Here is an 18,288-nt window from a genome sequence, read left to right as displayed (position 1 = left end):
TGCAGCTGCCCTTTCAGAAACCCAGACAGGGCAGAATTCACGGCTGAGGGAAGGGGCGGAGCATCTCCAAAGTCACCTCACTGAGCCAAAGTCAACTCGCTCCCATCCACCCCATTTTACAGAAAGGACACGGAGGCTCTGAGAAAAGCAGTGAGCGGCCAGAGGCCACAGAGGGGAAGCCAAGGGCCGCTGCCTCCAAGTTTTTAAAGCCACAACAGGGTCCCCTCCAGCAGGCCACCTGGAGGCTGTGGGCTGGAGCAACAAGGGCCTTTCACAGAGGGACACTTTACGGGATGATCTTCGGAGCTGGTGTAGAGCCCCCCGGGGGGGGGGGCAGTGTGCCCACAGAGGACCCCAGCAGAGGCCGCCGAGCCCTCCCACTGCCCCACCACCCCAGCTCCACTGTCCTGTCTCCAGCACTGGCCCTGGACATCAGCCCCACGCCCAGGAGGGCAGGGGGTTCATCTCTGTGCCCTGAACCCAGGGCAGGGAGGGGGACTCACTCAGGGTCCCATCCTTCCACTCCTGCCCCCCAACCCTGTGCGCTCTGAAGCCTCCACAGCGCCCTCACCTCACCTTTCTCCTCTCTCCTTTGCCGACCAGCCTCTTCCCTGGAGAAAGAACCCAGACTGTCCTTTTCTTAAAACCACCCCACCCCACTCCTCTCTCTAAACCCACTTCCTTCCACGCCTATCTCACCCCCTCTTGCCAAAGCCACCCCAGACGGCGAGGATCCCGCCTCAGGCTAGGCCACCCCTGGCCTGTCTGCCCCACCTCCTGCCACCCCCAACCTCCACCCGGGCTGCTCCCTCACCCCTGGGCATGCCTGGTGCAGCCTCTCCTCCAGAGAGCCCTCCTGCCCCAGGGTCCTATCCTCTCCCTGCTGCCTACCACCCCCTAGGAGGGTCTCACTCACAAATCTTACCTCTGGGCCTGGCCTCTGTGTCCGCATCCCACCCAGTAGTCCCCCAAGTGGGGCCCGCCTGCAGAGCACAGCTGGGACAGCCCACGCAGGACTCAGCCGTCCACGGAGTACACTTTGCTTAGCAGCTGCCTTCCACTGGCCGGGGCCCCCCCTGCCCGGCACACTTTAGATTGACCCCCACCTAAGCCTCTGCCCTGGTTTCTCCACACAACGGGATAAAGCTCACGATCCCCAGCTGGCAGGCGAGGCTGTTAGTGCCTCCCAGGTGGGGCAGGCACGTGTGCCCTTGGACATCGCCAGGCCGCACTCACGCTCAGCCCAAGAGCGCCCATGAGCCACAGTCCCCGTGAGGCGGCCACCTCTGCTCCCCAGTTCTGGCGGCCTGCAGGTGTTTACTGAGAAAGCCAACTATGAGCGCCGGAAATGGTCTCAGGGACCAGGGATGACTCAGAGTGGTTGAGCAACGGGGCGGTCCAGCCCAGGCAGGGGGTAGGCAAGAGGCCCACCTGAGCCCCTCTCCTCCCTCAGTGCGCAGACCGGTCCTCTGGAAACGGCACCTGGAACCCCCACGAAGCCGCCGGTGGACCGTGAGGCCGCCGGCCACATGTAGGCCCCAATCTCAACCTAGCAGGTGGTCAGGCCTGGGACCAAGTAGGCCCTCCGCAGAAACAGCTGCGTAAGTCCGCTGCCCGCCGGGGCTCCAGCCGTGAGTGCCTCGGGCCCGGGGCCTCGCTCTGCTCATCCGCAGCATGGCGCTACCTGCCTGCGGGTAGGAGACCTTGAGTTGGTGTCCTCTGCAAACAGGGGACCTAGGCAGCGCAGCGGAGCTCCGAGCTCTGTGACCCGCAGGCACCCAGCCGATTGTTGTCACCTTTCCCCAAACCGCGGCGTCTCAAGGCCGGTTCCCCGGCGTCAGACTCACACGGGGGCCTGGTCACCCGCAGGTCCCGCGCGGGACGCCCCTGAGGGGCAGCCGCAGCCCCGGGCCCAGGGAAGCCCGAGCTGCGCTCACCCCCGACGGCGCGGCGGGCCTCGCGTCCGCGCTCGGAGCGCCAGTGGACACACACGGTCACCGGGAGCCCGGGCGGAGGCAGCTCTGCTCCTCCGGTGACCAACTTGGTTCTTGCCGCTCGTCCAACCCGCTCCGCGCGAACCGCACTCACCCCGGGAAGCTCGGCCCCGTGCCCGGCGAGCGGCTGCGGCGGCGGCGCTTTACCCCGCGGGGCGGGGCGGGCCTACCGCGCACCTGGCTCCGCGCACGTGGGCTCGGGGCCGCCCCGGACCCGCCCGTCAGGGGCCGCGCGCCGCTCGCCCCGACAATCCCCCGAGTCCCGCGGGCCGGGGCGCTTCTATGTCCCCAGGGAGGGGCGGCGGGGCCCGGGGAACCGGTACTCACCGTGGGCAGCTCGGCCCGGGCGGCGGCCGGGCGGTGTTGCCTTACCCCGCGGGGCGGGGCGGGACTGTCGGGCGTGCGGCGCGGGGGCGGGGCCGCCGCGCACCTGGCTCCGCGCACGTGGGCTCGGGGCCGCTCCGGACCCGCCCGCCACGGGCTGCGGCCGCTGCTGCGCCCTCCGTGCCCGGCGGCCCAGCACCGGGATGGAAGCGCGGCAGAGGCTGGCCGCAGCGCCCCGGAGCCCGTGAACTCCCAACTGCGCGCCTTTCCCACGCTCTTTCCCTGGAGCGGAGGTCCTGGTGTCTGACGGCTTCCGACCCGTCGGAAGCCCGTCTGGAGAGGGCTCGTCTGCATCCTCTGCGGCAGCCCGGCTGGGAGGGCCAGACAGGCCCCGGGCCTCAGGCTGCTTGAGTCAGGGGCGTGGGAATGAGACAGACTGGGGCTCAAATGCACCGTGTGCTACTGAGTCAGTCATTTACGCCAACTGAGCCTCAGTGTCCCAGCCTGTAAAACAAAAGCAATACCCAAACTCACCAGGGTGCAGTGAGGCACAGCGGCAGCACGTAGCACAGGGTGTGGGCCCAATACTGTGTGCACCGGGGGTCTGCCCAAGTTGGCACAGGCCTGCTTCTCCATTCCCACTGCCCTGTTTGCCGCATTGATTCATAACGTGCCCGCGCCCTCGTGAACTCTTCGACAGTTTTCCATTCTTTCCCCCGGGGGCCTTGAAGGAAAGAGGGAATCCTCTGGGTCACTAAAGAAGAAAAAGCCCATTCCCCAGACAGCATTTTAAGCTCTCCACAGCAGAGAGCATAAAAGCAGGGTGGGCACTTGCTGATGGCTCTGGAAAGACAAACCCCGTTACTGAGCTGCGTTTCTTCAGCTACCATCCCTCCTTGGCCTGTTACCCTGGGGGAAGAATCCACGCGGCCTTCGCCGTAACTGCCATAAGGTCAACAGCTTGAACTCCGTGAGGTTCAGAGCTGTTGCTTGGCTTCTCCCTAAAACTTCTCACGCGCCCTTTGGCAAGAATCAGCTCCCACTATGACAGTTTGTTTAAAAATGTCTGATGGTATCCCTTGGAGGTCAGCTTTGAAAAGCCAGAGAAAAATGACTGGCCAACCCAGATTACTCAAACCATCAAAATTCTTGCCTTTTGTCTTACACGGTGTTTGGAAAGATTGAGATTGCAGGGACGGGGAGGGCAGGCGGAAGTGGGAGGGACGGTGGATTTAAGTATAGGGTCTTGTCACTGGAACTTCCTGCTGCCTACACGTTAAATATTTTAGGCCCAGTATATTATTCCAAAACCAAAGTACTCATTTTTTTCCTAAAAACACATGAGCAGGCGGGAGCCAAGATGGCGGCGTGAGTAGAGCAGTGGAAATCTCCTCCCAAAAACACATAGAGCTATGAAAATATAACAAAGAAAAATCTTCCTAAAATAGAGACCACAGGACACAGGACAACATCCAGACCACATCCTCACCTGCAAGAACCCAGCGCCTTGTGAAGGGGGTAAGATACAAGCCCCAGCCCGGCGGGACCCGAGCGCCCCTCCCCCCGGCTCCCGGCGGGTGGAGAGAAACCGGAGCAGTTTTTTTTTTTTTGGCGAGCGCTTTTTGGAAGCCTTAGAGGGACGGGCCCCCGTTGCTGGGGAGGCAGGGTGGCGGGACCGGTGAGGAGGTGCCTGGGAACGGCGCCGGAGGACAAAGAATATCCCGCGTTTCTCCCTGCGAGACCTGGGGGCGGGTGCCTGAGACCGGTGCCTGAGGACAGAGGAGGTCGCGCGTTTTTCCCCTTTTTTTTTTTTTTCTCTTTTTGGCAAGCGCTTTTTGGAAGCCTGGAAGGGACGGGGACCCCAGTGCTAGGGAGGCACGGTGGCAGGACTGGTGAGCGGGTGGCTGGGACCGGCGCCTGAGGACAAAGAATATCCCCCGTTTTTCCCTGCGGGACCGGTGGGCGGGTGCCTGAGACCGGCACTTGAGGACAGAGGAAATCGCGCGTTTTTCCCCTTTTTTTTTTCTCTTTTCTGCGAGTGCTTTTTGGAAGCCTAAAAGGGACAGGGACCCCGGTGCTAGGGAGGCAGGGCGGCGGGACTGGTGAGCGGGTGCCTGGGACCGGCACCTGAGGACAAAGAATATCCCGCATTTTTCCCTGTGGGACCGGTGGGTGGGTGCCTGAGACCAGCACCTGAGGACGGAAGAAATCGCGCGTTTTTCCCCTTTTTTTTTCTCTCTTTTTGCCAAGTGCTTTTTGGAAGCCTTGAAGGGACAGGGACCCCGGTGCTAGGGAGGCAGGGCGGCGGGACTGGTGAGCGGGTGCGTGGGACCAGTGCCTGAGGACCAAGAATATTGAGCATTCCTTCCCTGCGGGACCGGTGGGTGGGTGCTTTTTGGAAGCCTTGAAAGGACAGGGACCCTGGTGCTAGGGAGACAGGGCAGCAGGACCAGTGCGCGGGTGCCTGGGACCGGCACCTGAGGAAAAAAAAAAAAATCGCGTTTTTTTTTTTTTTCCTTTCTGTTCCCTCTCTCATTGTTGCTGTTGTTGTTTTGGTTTGGAGAGTGCTTTTTGGAAATCTTAAAGGGGCAGGACAGGTCACTTAGACCAGAAGCAGGGAATCTGGGGATCTCTGGGCACTCTAACCCCCTGGGCAGCAGGGAGCACAGAGGCCCCTTACGGAGATAAATAGTCTCCTGGCTGCTCCCCCTCTAACGGGGCTCCACCATTTTGGAGGAACAGCCCCAGCCAGGCCAAGCCCACAGCAACAGCGGAGATAAACCCCAAAGCAACTGGGCAGGAAGCAGAAGCCCTGTCTGCGCACAGCTGCCCAGCACAAGCCACTAGAGGTCGCTATTCTCCCAGGAAAAGGCTACAAACCAACAAGAAGGGAAGCTCTTCCAGCGGTCACTTGTACCAGCTCTGCAGACTATCTCTATCACCATGAAAAGGCAAAACTACAGGCAGACAAAGATCACAGAGACAACACCTGAGAAGGAGACAGACCTAACTAGTCCTCCTGAAAAAGAATTCCAAATAAAAATCATGAACATGCTGACAGAGATGCAGAAAAAAATGCAAGAGCAATGGGATGAGATGCAGAGAAAAATGCAAGAGCAGTGGGATGAGATGCAGAGAAAAATGCAAGAGCAGTGGGATGAAGTCCGGAAGGAGATCACAGATGTCAGGAAAGAGATCACAGAAGTGAAACAATCCCTGGAAGGATTTATAAGCAGAATGGATAAGATGCAAGAGGCCATTGAAGGAATAGAAGCCAGAGAACAGGAACGTATAGAAGCTGACATAGAGAGAGATAAAAGGATCTCCAGGAATGAAACAACACTAAGAGAAATATGTGACCAATACAAAAGGAAAAACATTCGTATTATAGGGATACCAGAAGAGGAAGAAAGAGGAAAAGGGATAGAAAGTGTCTTTGAAGAAATAATTGCTGAAAACTTCCCCAAACTGGGGGAGGAAATAATCGAACAGACCATGGAATTATACAGAACCCCCAACAGAAAGGATCCAAGGAGGACAACACCAAGACACATAATAATTAAAATGGCAAGGATCAAGGACAAGGAAAGAGTTTTAAAGGCAGCTAGAGAGAAAAAGGTCACCTATAAAGGAAAACCAATCAGGCTAACATCAGACTTCTCAACAGAAACCCTACAGGCCAGAAGAGAATGGCATGATATACTTAATGCAATGAAACAGAAGGGCCTTGAACCAAGGATACTGTATCCAGCACGACTATCATTTAAATATGATGGTGGGATCAAACAATTCCCAGATAAGCAAAAGCTGAGGGAATTTGCTTCCCACAAACCACCTCTACAGGGCATCCTACAGGGACTGCTCTAGATGGGAGCACCCCTAAAAAGAGCACAGAACAAAACACACAACATATGAAGAAGGGAGGAGGAGGAATAAGAAGGGAGAGAAGAAAAGACTCTCCAGACAGTGTATATAACAGCTCAATAAGCGAGCTAAGTTAGGCAGTAAGATACTAAAGAAGCTAACCTTGAACCTTTGGTAACCACGAATCTAAAGCCTGCAATGGCAATAAGTACATATCTTTCAATAGTCACCCTAAATGTAAATGGACTTAATGCACCAATCAAAAGACATAGAGTAATAGAATGGATAAAAAAGCAAGACCCATCTATATGCTGCTTACAAGAAACTCACCTTAAACCCAAAGATAAGCATAGACTAAAAGTCAAGGGATGGAAAAACATATTTCAGGCAAACAACAGTGAGAAGAAAGCAGGGGTTGCAGTACTAATATCAGACAAAATAGACTTCAAAACAAAGAAAGTAACAAGAGATAAAGAAGGCCACTACATAATGATAAAGGGCTTAGTCCAACAAGAGGATATAACCATTCTAAATATATATGCACCCAATACAGGAGCACCAGCATATGTGAAGCAAATACTAACAGAAGTAAAGAGGGAAATAGACTGCAATGCATTCATTGTAGGAGACTTCAACACACCACTCACCCCAAAGGATAGATCCACCGGGCAGAAAATAAGTAAAGAAACACAGGCACTGAACAACACACTAGAACAGATGGACCTAATAGACATCTATAGAACTCTACATCCAAAAGCAACAGGATATACATTCTTCTCAAGTGCACATGGAACATTCTCCAGAATAGACCACATACTAGCTCACAAAAAGAGCCTCAGTAAATTCCACAATATTGAAATTCTACCAACCAATTTTTCAGACCACAAAGGTATGAAAGTAGAAATAAATTCTACAAAGAAAACAAAAAGGCTCACAAACACATGGAGGCTTAACAACATGCTACTAAATAATCAATGGATCAATGAACAAATCAAAATAGAGATCAAGGAATATATAGAAACAAATGACAACAACAACACTAAGCCCCAACTTCTGTGGGATGCAGCGAAAGCAGTCTTAAGAGGAAAGTATATAGCAATCCAGGCACACTTGAAGAAGGAAGAACAATCCCAAATGAATAGTCTAACATCACAATTATTAAAACTGGAAAAAGAAGAACAAATGAGGCCTAAAGTCAGCAGAAGGAGGGACATAATAAAGATCAGAGAAGAAATAAACAAAATTGAGAAGAATAAAACAATAGCAAAAATCAACGAAACCAAGAGCTGGTTCTTTGAGAAAATAAACAAAATAGATAAGCCTCTAGCCCAACTTATTAAGAGAAAAAGAGAGTCAACACAAATCAACATAATCAGAAATGAGAATGGAAAAATCACGACAGACTCCACAGAAATACAAAGAATTATTAAAGACTACTATGAAAACCTATATGCCAACAAGCTGGAAAACCTAGAAGAAATGGACAACTTCCTAGAAAAATACAACCTCCCAAGACTGACCAAGGAAGAAACACAAAAGTTAAACAAACCAATTACAAGCAAAGAAATTGAAACAGTAATCAAAAAACTACCCAAGAACAAAACCCCGGGGCCGGACGGATTTACCTCGGAATTTTATCAGACACACAGAGAAGACATAATACCCATTCTCCTTAAAGTGTTCCACAAAATAGAAGAAGAGGGAATACTCCCAAACTCATTCTATGAAGCCAACATCACCCTAATACCAAAACCAGGCAAAGACCCCACCAAAAAAGAAAATTACAGACCAATATCCCTGATGAACGTAGATGCAAAAATACTCAATAAAATATTAGCAAACAGAATTCAACAGTATATCAAAAGGATCATACACCATGACCAAGTGGGGTTCATCCCAGGGATGCAAGGATGGTACAACATTCGAAAATCCATCAACATCATCCACCACATCAACAAAAAGAAAGACAAAAACCACATGATCATCTCCATAGATGCTGAAAAAGCATTTGACAAAATTCAACATCCATTCATGATAAAAACTCTCAGCAAAATGGGAATAGAGGGCAAGTACCTCAACATAATAAAGGCCATATATGATAAACCCACAGCCAGCATTATACTGAACAGCGAGAAGCTGAAAGCATTTCCACTGAGATCGGGAACCAGACAGGGATGCCCACTCTCCCCACTGTTATTTAACATAGTACTGGAGGTCCTAGCCACGGCAATCAGACAAAACAAAGAAATACAAGGAATCCAGATTGGTAAAGAAGAAGTTAAACTGTCACTATTTGCAGATGATATGATACTGTACATAAAAAACCCTAAAGACTCCACTCCAAAACTACTAGAACTGATATCGGAATACAGCAAAGTTGCAGGATACAAAATCAACACACAGAAATCTGTAGCTTTCCTATACACTAACAACGAATCAATAGAAAGAGAAATCAGGAAAACAATTCCATTCACCATTGCATCAAAAAGAATAAAATACCTAGGAATAAACCTAACCAAGGAAGTGAAAGACTTATACTCTGAAAACTACAAGTCACTCTTAAGAGAAATTAAAGGGGACACTAATAAATGGAAACTCATCCCATGCTCATGGCTAGGAAGAATTAATATCGTCAAAATGGCCATCCTGCCGAAAGCAATATACAAATTTGATGCAATCCCTCTCAAATTACCAGCAACATTCTTCAATGAATTGGAACAAATAATTCAAAAATTCATATGGAAACACCAAAGACCCCGAATAGCCAAAGCAATCCTGAAAAAGAAGAATAAAGTAGGGGGGATCTCACTCCCCAACTTCAAGCTCTACTACAAAGCCATAGTAATCAAGACAATTTGGTACTGGCACAAGAACAGAGCCACAGACCAGTGGAACAGATTAGAGACCCCAGAAATTAACCCAAACATATATGGTCAATTAATATTTGATAAAGGAGCCATGGACATACAATGGCAAAATGACAGTCTCTTCAACAGATGGTGCTGGCAAAACTGGACAGCTACATGTAGGAGAATGAAACTGGACCATTGTCTAACCCCATATACAAAGGTAAACTCAAAATGGATCAAAGACCTGAATGTAAGTCACGAAACCATTAAACTCTTGGAAAAAAACATAGGCAAAAACCTCTTAGACATAAACATGAGTGATCTCTTCTTGAACATATCTCCCCGGGCAAGGAAAACAACAGCAAAAATGAGCAAGTGGGACTACATTAAGCTGAAAAGCTTCTGTACAGCGAAAGACACCATCAATAGAACAAAAAGGAACCCTACAGTATGGGAGAATATATTTGAAAATGACAGATCTGATAAAGGCTTGACGTCCAGAATATATAAAGAGCTCACACGCCTCAACAAACAAAAAACAAATAACCCAATTAAAAAATGGGCAGAGGAACTGAACAGAAAGTTCTCCAAAAAAGAAATACAGATGGCCAAGAGACACATGAAAAGATGCTCCACATCGCTAATTATCAGAGAAATGCAAATTAAAACTACAATGAGGTATCACCTCACACCAGTAAGGATAGCTGCCATCCAAAAGACAAACAACAACAAATGTTGGCGAGGCTGTGGAGAAAGGGGAACCCTCCTACACTGCTGGTGGGAATGTAAATTAGTTCAACCATTGTGGAAAGCAGTATGGAGGTGCATCAAAATGCTCAAAACAGACCTACCATTTGACCCAGGAATTCCACTCCTAGGAATTTACCCTAAGAACGCAGCAATCAAGTTTGAGAAAGACAGATGCACTCCTATGTTTATCGCAGCACTATTTACAATAGCCAAGAATTGGAAGCAACCTAAATGTCCATCTGTAGATGAATGGATAAAGAAGATGTGGTACATATACACAATGGAATACTACTCAGCCATAAGAAGTGGAAAAATCCAACCATTTGCAGCAACATGGATGGAGCTGGAGAGTATTATGCTCAGTGAAATAAGCCAAGCGGAGAAAGAGAAATACCAAATGATTTCACTCATCTGAGGAGTATAGGAACAAAGGAAAAACTGAAGGAACAAAACAGCAGCAGAATTACAGAACCCAAAAATGGACTAACAGGTACCAAAGGGAAAGGAACTGGGGAGGATGGGTGGGCAGGGAGGGATAAGGGGGGGGAAGAAGAAGGGGGGTATTAAGATTAGCATGCATGGGGGGGAGGGAGAAAGGGGAGGGTGGGCTGCACAACACAGAGAGGACAAGTAGTGACTCTACAACATTTTGCTAAGCTGATGGACAGTAACCGTAATGTGGTTGTTAGGGGGGACCTGATATAGGGGAGAGCATAGTAAACATAGTATTCTTCAGGTAAGTGTAGATTAAAAATTTAAAAAAAAAAAAAAGAAAGAAAGAAAGAAAAGGGGGATTACTCCTTAACAGGATAAAACTATTGGTAAATCAAAGATCAACGCATGCTTTAAATATCCTTAATGTTGATCACTTAAAGGGTGTCAGATGATCAGCTATGGAGGTACTCTTTTCTGATAATATTCCTTTCTCTTAATTAAAAAAAAAAAAAAAAAAGCAGTTACTGTGTGCTGACCTCCAATGAGTTCTGCACAGTGGTATAGAGGGCATGTCAAAGTGTGGGCAAAGGGTCTGTTTGTTTCTAGGCAGAAGATCAAGGCCTAGCTTGGATACCCAGAAAATGAACTAAGATACGATATGAGGAGGAGCTTCCGGCATCAGCACTCTCTGGAGGACTCGTGCCGGGGGATGATCATCAAAAAGCCTCCACAGGGATCCGGACGATGCTGCGGTTGTGGCTGCATCCAGCCCACCGTCTCCTGGACTTGCCATAAGAAGGAGGAGGGAGATGTCTAGGCTGGCATGTGCATACAGTGAGACAATGAATTTGACCGGATCTGTACTGTTGGAACTCAACCAGGAGTTGGGAGGGGTGCAAGTTGTAGCACCCCAAAATCTCATGACTATAGACTATCTATGGTTAAAAGAACATATGGGATGTGAACAGATCCCAGAAATGGGCTGCTTTAATTTGTCTGATGGTTCAAGTACAGTTGGAAAATATCCATCATATCATAGATAAATTTTCACAAATGCCTAGGGTGCCTAAATGGTTTTCTTGGCTTCACTGGAGATGGATGGTAATTATAGATTTGCTTTGTTTATGTCACCGTATTCCTATTATGTCAATATGTGTGTGCAAATTAGTTAGTAGTTTAAAACCTATACATACTTAAGGTACTATACAAGAAGATATGTCAAAGAAATAATCAATCCTCCCAAGTTTCCTTCATATGCTACATCTATAGCTTTTCTTCTTCCTTCCTAATTACAAACTTTAAATAGAATTCGTGCCTCATATCGAATTTACCGAGTATCATAATTCCTCCAGGTGGTAAAGATACCTCGAGACAAGTGCTGGGCATAGAAGCCACAGGGCATAAATCTGCAAAGAAGTAAAAAGCTAACCTTTGCAAACAATATGGCTTCTCTCTCACTTACCAACTTTACATTTCCCTGTATGGCCCCGGAAGATGACTGGTTAGCCAGAGACGGGTAAGATTCCTCAAGGGAGGAACAACCTAAGACAGGCACAGTCGCAGGGGGGCCATCAGGTGAGAATTTGGGGATCAACAGAGGTGAGGCTCAGAACCTCACCCCCCCTGCTTTGAGAGAAATCTTCTGCATCCGTGGATGTCTTGCTGCCCTTGTCTAGCCTGGATTAATACTTAGTCCATAGGCACACACCTGATCATCTGATCATCTACATTTGCCTTCTTACAGCACTAAACTATGTTTTCTACCTTTATCTTGCATCTACCTACCACTTCAGCATTTTATTAAAAATAAAAAAAATAATAATAATAGGAGAAATGTGGGATCAACATATAAATCAAGTACAAAAATCAAATGAATATTCATATTTGACCTGATGGTTTATAGGTCATATTGCATGATCAAAACCGAAAGTTTCTGTGATGACTGCCCTTGTACTGTTCACCATGTAAGAATTTATTCACTCTGTAAGAATTCGTTCACCATGTAAGAACTTGTTCGTTATGCTTCAGAAGATTGGAGACTGACGAGAATTAGGCTTGAGATGGATTAATGATTGTACATTGAGCATTGACCCCCCTATACTGAATTTTATTGTTGTTAACAACCATTTGATCAATAAATATGAGAGATGCCCTCTCAAAAAAAAAAAAAAAAAAAAAAAAGAAAGAATAGGAGATATCTCATTGTTAGTTTTTAAATTAATTACACATTAAAATCGTATTTTGAATTCAAAAAAAAAAAAAAAAAAAAAAAAAAAAAAACACATGAGCAGTTAACGCCAAAAGATTTTAGTACTGGCCTTTCTTGGACACTGATAATACATTTTTTTTTTAAGATAATGTATGAATTTTTTTTAAGGTAACATGATAAAATCATTTGCATTATTATTTTCTAAATGGCACAAGTGAGTCCTTTTGTATTAGAAGAGGATTATTTTAAAGGATGTGGGACGGCGCCATGGGCTGCATTCATACGTTTTTCTCGTCAGTTTCTTAGCACAAACAGGTCTTCTCCTGGGGAAAATCTAGAAATGCTCTAGACCACGTGGAAGGCCTACAAGCAGACATCAGGGTGTGGAGGGGCCTCAGGATGGCTTGCAGCAATGGAGGCTGAGCGCAGAGGGTGGAGATTCACCGCTGGACTTTAAATGAGGTGATAAGCAGGCTTGCAGGTCAAGTGTACTGGTGGCTAATCTTAGCCCACAATGGGGCAACGTAGTCTCCCCCAAACTGCGGAGTGGAACCAGCTCAACCTTTCTGCCAGTGTTCTTTACTAGTACATGCGTTTAAAGAGGGAGATGGTATTTTGCCTAATTTGGCAAAGGAAGGCTTGTGGTTTGCCAGCATTCACCATGACACTTGGTTTCTCTTTCTCTTACAGACAGTTCAGTGTGGCTCTGAAATCGGTAGGTGCTCTAGGGAATGGGTGTTTGGGGCTTTACTGGACGTTCACGGAGCTGATCAAGGTGGGCGGAGGGGGGTCGGGGGGAAACGCTTTTGAAAGATGAAAATAACCCGTGACTCAATGGCATAGCACACATGCTGCTGTCCATTTATGCAGACACCTCCTGTCAGGAAGGATGGATCCAAGATCTGTCCATGAAAACCAAAGCAAAGGAAAGACTTGTGGATACCAGAGCAGACCAGAAGCACACACAGCAGAGATCAAAACGTGCGTTCACACTGGAATCCAAACTTCTGATTACGTGCCATGTCACTGACGGGGGTTCAATTGATAATTTAGCTCAGGCTTCACAAAAACTAAAACCCACCCTCCAATCTCTGATTGGATTCAGGAGACCTACCCCTACCTTAACTGTGCATACAAGCAAATACCATCCTCTTTGTAGGAAGATAACACCATCTAGCGCCTCAAATTAGCCTTTACAATTTTTCCAAAATTTACTCCAAAAAAACTAACCATAGAAAGACACGAAGCTTTGTCTCTGACTGACAAGAGGGGAAAAAAAGACAATTGGCATCGATCTAAGGAAGATCAGTATGAAGGAAGGACAGAGACTAGAGTTGGCAGACCTGGGCTCTCAAATAACTGCGAATAATACGTGCAAAACATTAGGTGACAGATGAAGGATTTAATCAGAGAAGCAGAGACTGTCAGCATTACTGTGGGCCAGACATTACATACATAATTTAATCCTCATGTTTTCCTTATGGGGAAATGCAAAAACTGAGGATCAGAGAGAGAAAATGAGATCTACCCAGAATCACCCAGCTTATGAGGGGCAGAAACCTGCTTGCCCCTGTTTCCTGCTCCCACCCACTGCTCACTGGGCATCCTATCAACTAGAAGCAAACTGGATCCTATGAGAAATAGTTACGTATCAATGCCCCCCTTCCTTGCCAATTAAGTTGCAAAAACACTCCCTAAATTCAAAGTCAGAAAATTTCCAAGAAAGAAAATGTTCTTGCAAAAAAAGAACATAAATACCAGCTTATGTGTTCTTTCACATTATAACTGTTGCTAAACTAGTAAAATTGTTGAAAGTGGGATGCTATTTACATTACATGAGTTAAGTTTTTCCATTAGAAAGTATAATGTTGGATGATGGTGCATTTTATTTGTGTGAAAGAGTGGGGGAAAGCCTTTTCTCCCCCGAAATTGCAAATATCAGTACAAAGTGTTGCATATTTATTAGCCCATCTGCCACTGCAGCATTAAAGGGGTAAAAAAATCTTATTATAAGCAATTTATTCACAGTTACAGTTTTACCACCTGATGTGCAAAATAACACTCTGTAAGCATTTATTATTGTGCTGAGTAATTTAGATTTTCAATTTAATTCATAACATTTTTTTTTAAGACCACAAAAGTGAACATTTGCTTAGCATAGGGTTTTGTTTCCAAATTTTGGTTGAACAGAATAATCCCAAGTGTTCAGGGTGATCTAGATGAGTCCCTCCTCAGCATGCTGTTCAGGGAGAGCAACTGTCTGAGGGTTTGGAAACCTGATTGCGTGGTCATGAACGTGGCAGCTGCCACTGCCGAAATAGACAAGGTAAACATCTGAAAAGTGACTTTGAATCAATCCACCCAGATACCTCCAGGGCAAACACTTTGCTGGGAGGAGGCTGCTGTACTGTGCTAACACTGAATCCAATTGCAGTACAAGCTGAGGCTGTTTATGTCTCTTGGTAAAATACCAGCAACGTGTATCAATCAGCCGGGGGACCCTTCCAGAACAACTGATCCCCAAATAACAATAAGGATCCGGGCAGATGCTCACAGGCAGCACATGACTCTCACACCTGGAGAAAGGAGGAGAGCTCTGAGAGGGTGGCCTGTCTACTCAGTCCCCTCTCCTGCCTGAAAGGAGAGAGGTGGGCTTTTGAGTTGAGAATGGTTTCTCTTAGGTCTTCTACCATGTCACGAAGTGGAATTAGTGTCCTGTAAGCAGAACCTCTGCAGTCTGACCTGAGGCATCCAGGGGTCTGTAGCTGCCACCTGCTGCCATTAGCGAAACTGCCCATCATGGCTCCTCTGACCCATGTCCTGGTCACCTACTGCTGCATAACAAACTGCCCCAAATCTGCCTAGTGTAAAACCACACTTCAGTGGACCAGAAGTTCAGACAGCCATCAACTGGATAAGCTAACTCAGCTTCAGGACACTGAGGGCCTCAGCTGGAATGGCTCAAAATGGGTGGAGGTGTCTGGAATCATCTGGAGGCATCTTCATGTACATGTCTGCTGCCTAGACTCGGATGACTTGAAGGCTGAGCTTTAACTGGGACTACTGACTAGCGCATCTACATGCAGCCCCTCCACGTGGCTTAGGCCTCTCCAAGAAGGAAAATGCGGAGAGCAAGTGTTCCCCAAGAACCAGGTGGAAGCTGCATGACCTTTCCTGAACGAGCCTCACCGGTCACACGGCGCCTCCCCGACTGCACTCGGCTGGTTACAGTTCCACCCAGGGCAGGGGCGCTGTGGCAAGGTCCCATGGCAGGACAGCATGAGGGCGGGGAGCTATTGTCGCAGCGATGCCAGACCGATACAGCCAGCCACAACACGACCAGAGCGTGAAGGTGTCCACTTGGGATTCCTACCCCGGATCTCTGGGAGGAAAGTGTTGAGAAAGGAACAGAGATCCCAGGGGAGGTATGTTTGGAAAAATCCTTCCATGGATTGTCACACTAGCTCCTGAGTGTCATGGCTATCAAAGTCCTGCGGGGCACAGCCCTCCGCCATCCTTCCAGACTCATCTGGACCACAGAACCCCTCCCTCTCCAGCCATGCTAACCTGCTTTAGCGTCTCTTTTTTGTCCTTGGGTTCCTCTGCCCCAGGACTATTGCCTCCGCTTTCTGCCAGCCCCCTCCAGCTGGTTGAAGCCCACACATCCTTTGGATGTCAGCTTAAACATTGCCTTTTTGTGAAACACTTTTCTGAGCTCCCTAAATCAAACCCCCCAAATAGACACTCATTGCACTAAGTACCTTATTATCATGGTTGTGATTTTATTTTTAATATTTAGTGTTTATTTCCTCATCTTGACTGTAAATTCCGTGAGGTCAGTAACTGTTCTTGATGACTTCCCCCACCACACACACACAACTGCAGAATCCTGGGTGCAGAGAAGATATTTAATAGAACGTCTGTTGGAATGGATTTATATAGTCACTGAGCACCTAATATCCACCAGACACTGGGTCAGGGTGACAGAAACAATCCCACCTCTGCTACCTTGGAACTCATATCTGGAGGGGACACAGATGATAAACAGATAAACTTGTAGAGATGCATGTGTTGAAAGAAGGGCTCTGGGAGAGAAGTAGGGGACCTAACCTAGACTTGGGGTCTGGAAAAACTTTCTTAAGGAAATGCAATTTCAACTTAGCCCTTCTCCCCACCACACACCCCCTGAGTCCTCCAGCCCAGCCAAGAACGTGGCCATCCAGATCTCAATGTCTTCCTCTCTTTTAGGAGCAAATAATTACTCATCTGTAATTTACATTTATGGTGTATTGTAGGATATATCAGTATAAGTCAAAGAAAAAGAAGTCTAAATATATTTCTCTGTGTGTATGCACTGTTTAATATTACCATGTGTGCAAAATGAAGTTGTATGTAAAACAGAGCATTTTGACACTATTAAACTTAATGACCCTCTGCTTAAAGAGGAAAGACACATTTACAGTGAAATTACAGTCCAAGCTGTAATGTCTAGCTGGAGGAATGCTTTCGAGTAGATTGTTTCCAAACGCCTCAAAGCACCAGCTTTGAAATAACACTAATGTGTAGGTGGTGGTGGTGTCCTTTTAAGCAGCCTCACTGTTTGCAGAGATATTTCTTCTGCCTGTCCATGTAGCAGAGTGAAAAGTCAGAGCAGTTAATAAGGTCTGGAGTTATCTTGTTAACCCTTGGAGCCCAGCAGTATTAGGTAACCAAGGAAGTTTTCAAATTTACCACCTTCTATCAAGAGCTCATGTCAAGGCCACTGCTTCTATGCATGACCTCAACTAATCTTCAAGACAACCCTCTAGGGTATTTCTACAGCCATTGGATAGATGACTAAACTGAGGCTGGGCACGCTGGAATTACTTTATTCATTCCTCCATTCATTTCAACAAATAAGTTTCAAATGCCTGCTTTGTACCAGGTCCTGTTGTGAGCACAGGGCATCAGAAGGGAACAAAGCAGTCAGTGCCCCTGTCCTCACCACGCTTACATTCTAGGGGCAAATCCATAAAAACGCACACAGACAAACAGCACAGGGTGGAAAGTGCTGGAAGAGAAACACCAGGGAACAAGTTATTGAGGAACTCAAGGGAAGGAGGCCTCGGCTTGAGAAGGCACGCTCAGGAGAGCTCCTCCAACAAGACATCCATCCACCCAGAGATTTGAATGCTGAGGAGGTGGCAGCTCTGGGCAGAGGTTTCCAGTTGCAAAGGCCGGGAGGCAGGCCTGCACCTGGCAGGCTCACAGGCAGGGGGAGTCCAGAGCAGCTTGCCTGTAGTGATGGGGGTAGAGTGCCAGGTGGCCCCTCCCCTGGGACGTGGGCTCCAGGCGGCTCTGGCTCCAAGTGCCCATGGTCCTAACCACTCTGCTCACAGCCTCAAACCCAGAAGAAACTACCCAGGGGAGCCCAAGCTGGTTCTTGGGGAGAGAGAAGCCAAGCAATGAATTCCAGCTGTTCTGGGGAGACAAAAGCTTCCCAAACAGAAATGTACTGGAGGAAAGAGAGCTGGGTGGAAACAGGCTCTTCAGCCCAGCCCCGTCTAGGTGTGATTATCTTAGTGGACCTGAAGGATGGCAGCTGAGGAACCTGGGCAGAGCACAAGATCTTCCATGCCTGTAGGCTGAACTGTTTGTTAACTTGAGTCATTACACAAACAGGTCATTCATTTAAATAATATTATAAATGCTATTTATAATTGCTGGGTAGGCACTGAAGCTGGTGCCCAAGATGAATGCTGCCTTGCATGCAGAGTTGACCGCGGAGTCAGATCTACATTCCCTAGAATCCTGCTCACTGGCACTGATTCTGTCTCCTAATTCAGGATAAAGGGACATGTGGCAAAACAAGCTTGCATCCAGG

At 47.7% G+C, this 18,288-nt stretch overlaps 1 protein-coding gene across 14 annotated transcripts in view; it reads right to left on the bottom strand.

The window, feature by feature from the left end:
• The window catches only part of KCTD6 (potassium channel tetramerization domain containing 6), a 201,523-nt gene that overhangs the window by 38,542 nt on the left and 144,693 nt on the right, over nucleotides 1–18,288 (bottom strand). The window contains exon 1 of one of the 14 annotated variants that reach the window (XR_012128905.1): nucleotides 2,322–2,508. The exons of 6 other annotated variants lie outside the window; for them this stretch is intronic. The gene's annotated coding sequence lies outside the window, so the exon portion shown is untranslated. 7 more of the 14 variants (XR_012128910.1, XR_012128915.1, XR_012128911.1 and 4 more) reach the window with 7 other exon arrangements.

The sequence above is a fragment of the Manis javanica genome, chromosome 3 (genome assembly GCF_040802235.1).
Source record: "Manis javanica isolate MJ-LG chromosome 3, MJ_LKY, whole genome shotgun sequence".
Taxonomy (NCBI): domain Eukaryota; kingdom Metazoa; phylum Chordata; class Mammalia; order Pholidota; family Manidae; genus Manis; species Manis javanica.
Note: the sequence above shows the minus strand (reverse complement) of the source record. Positions and strands in the feature narration are given on the sequence as shown.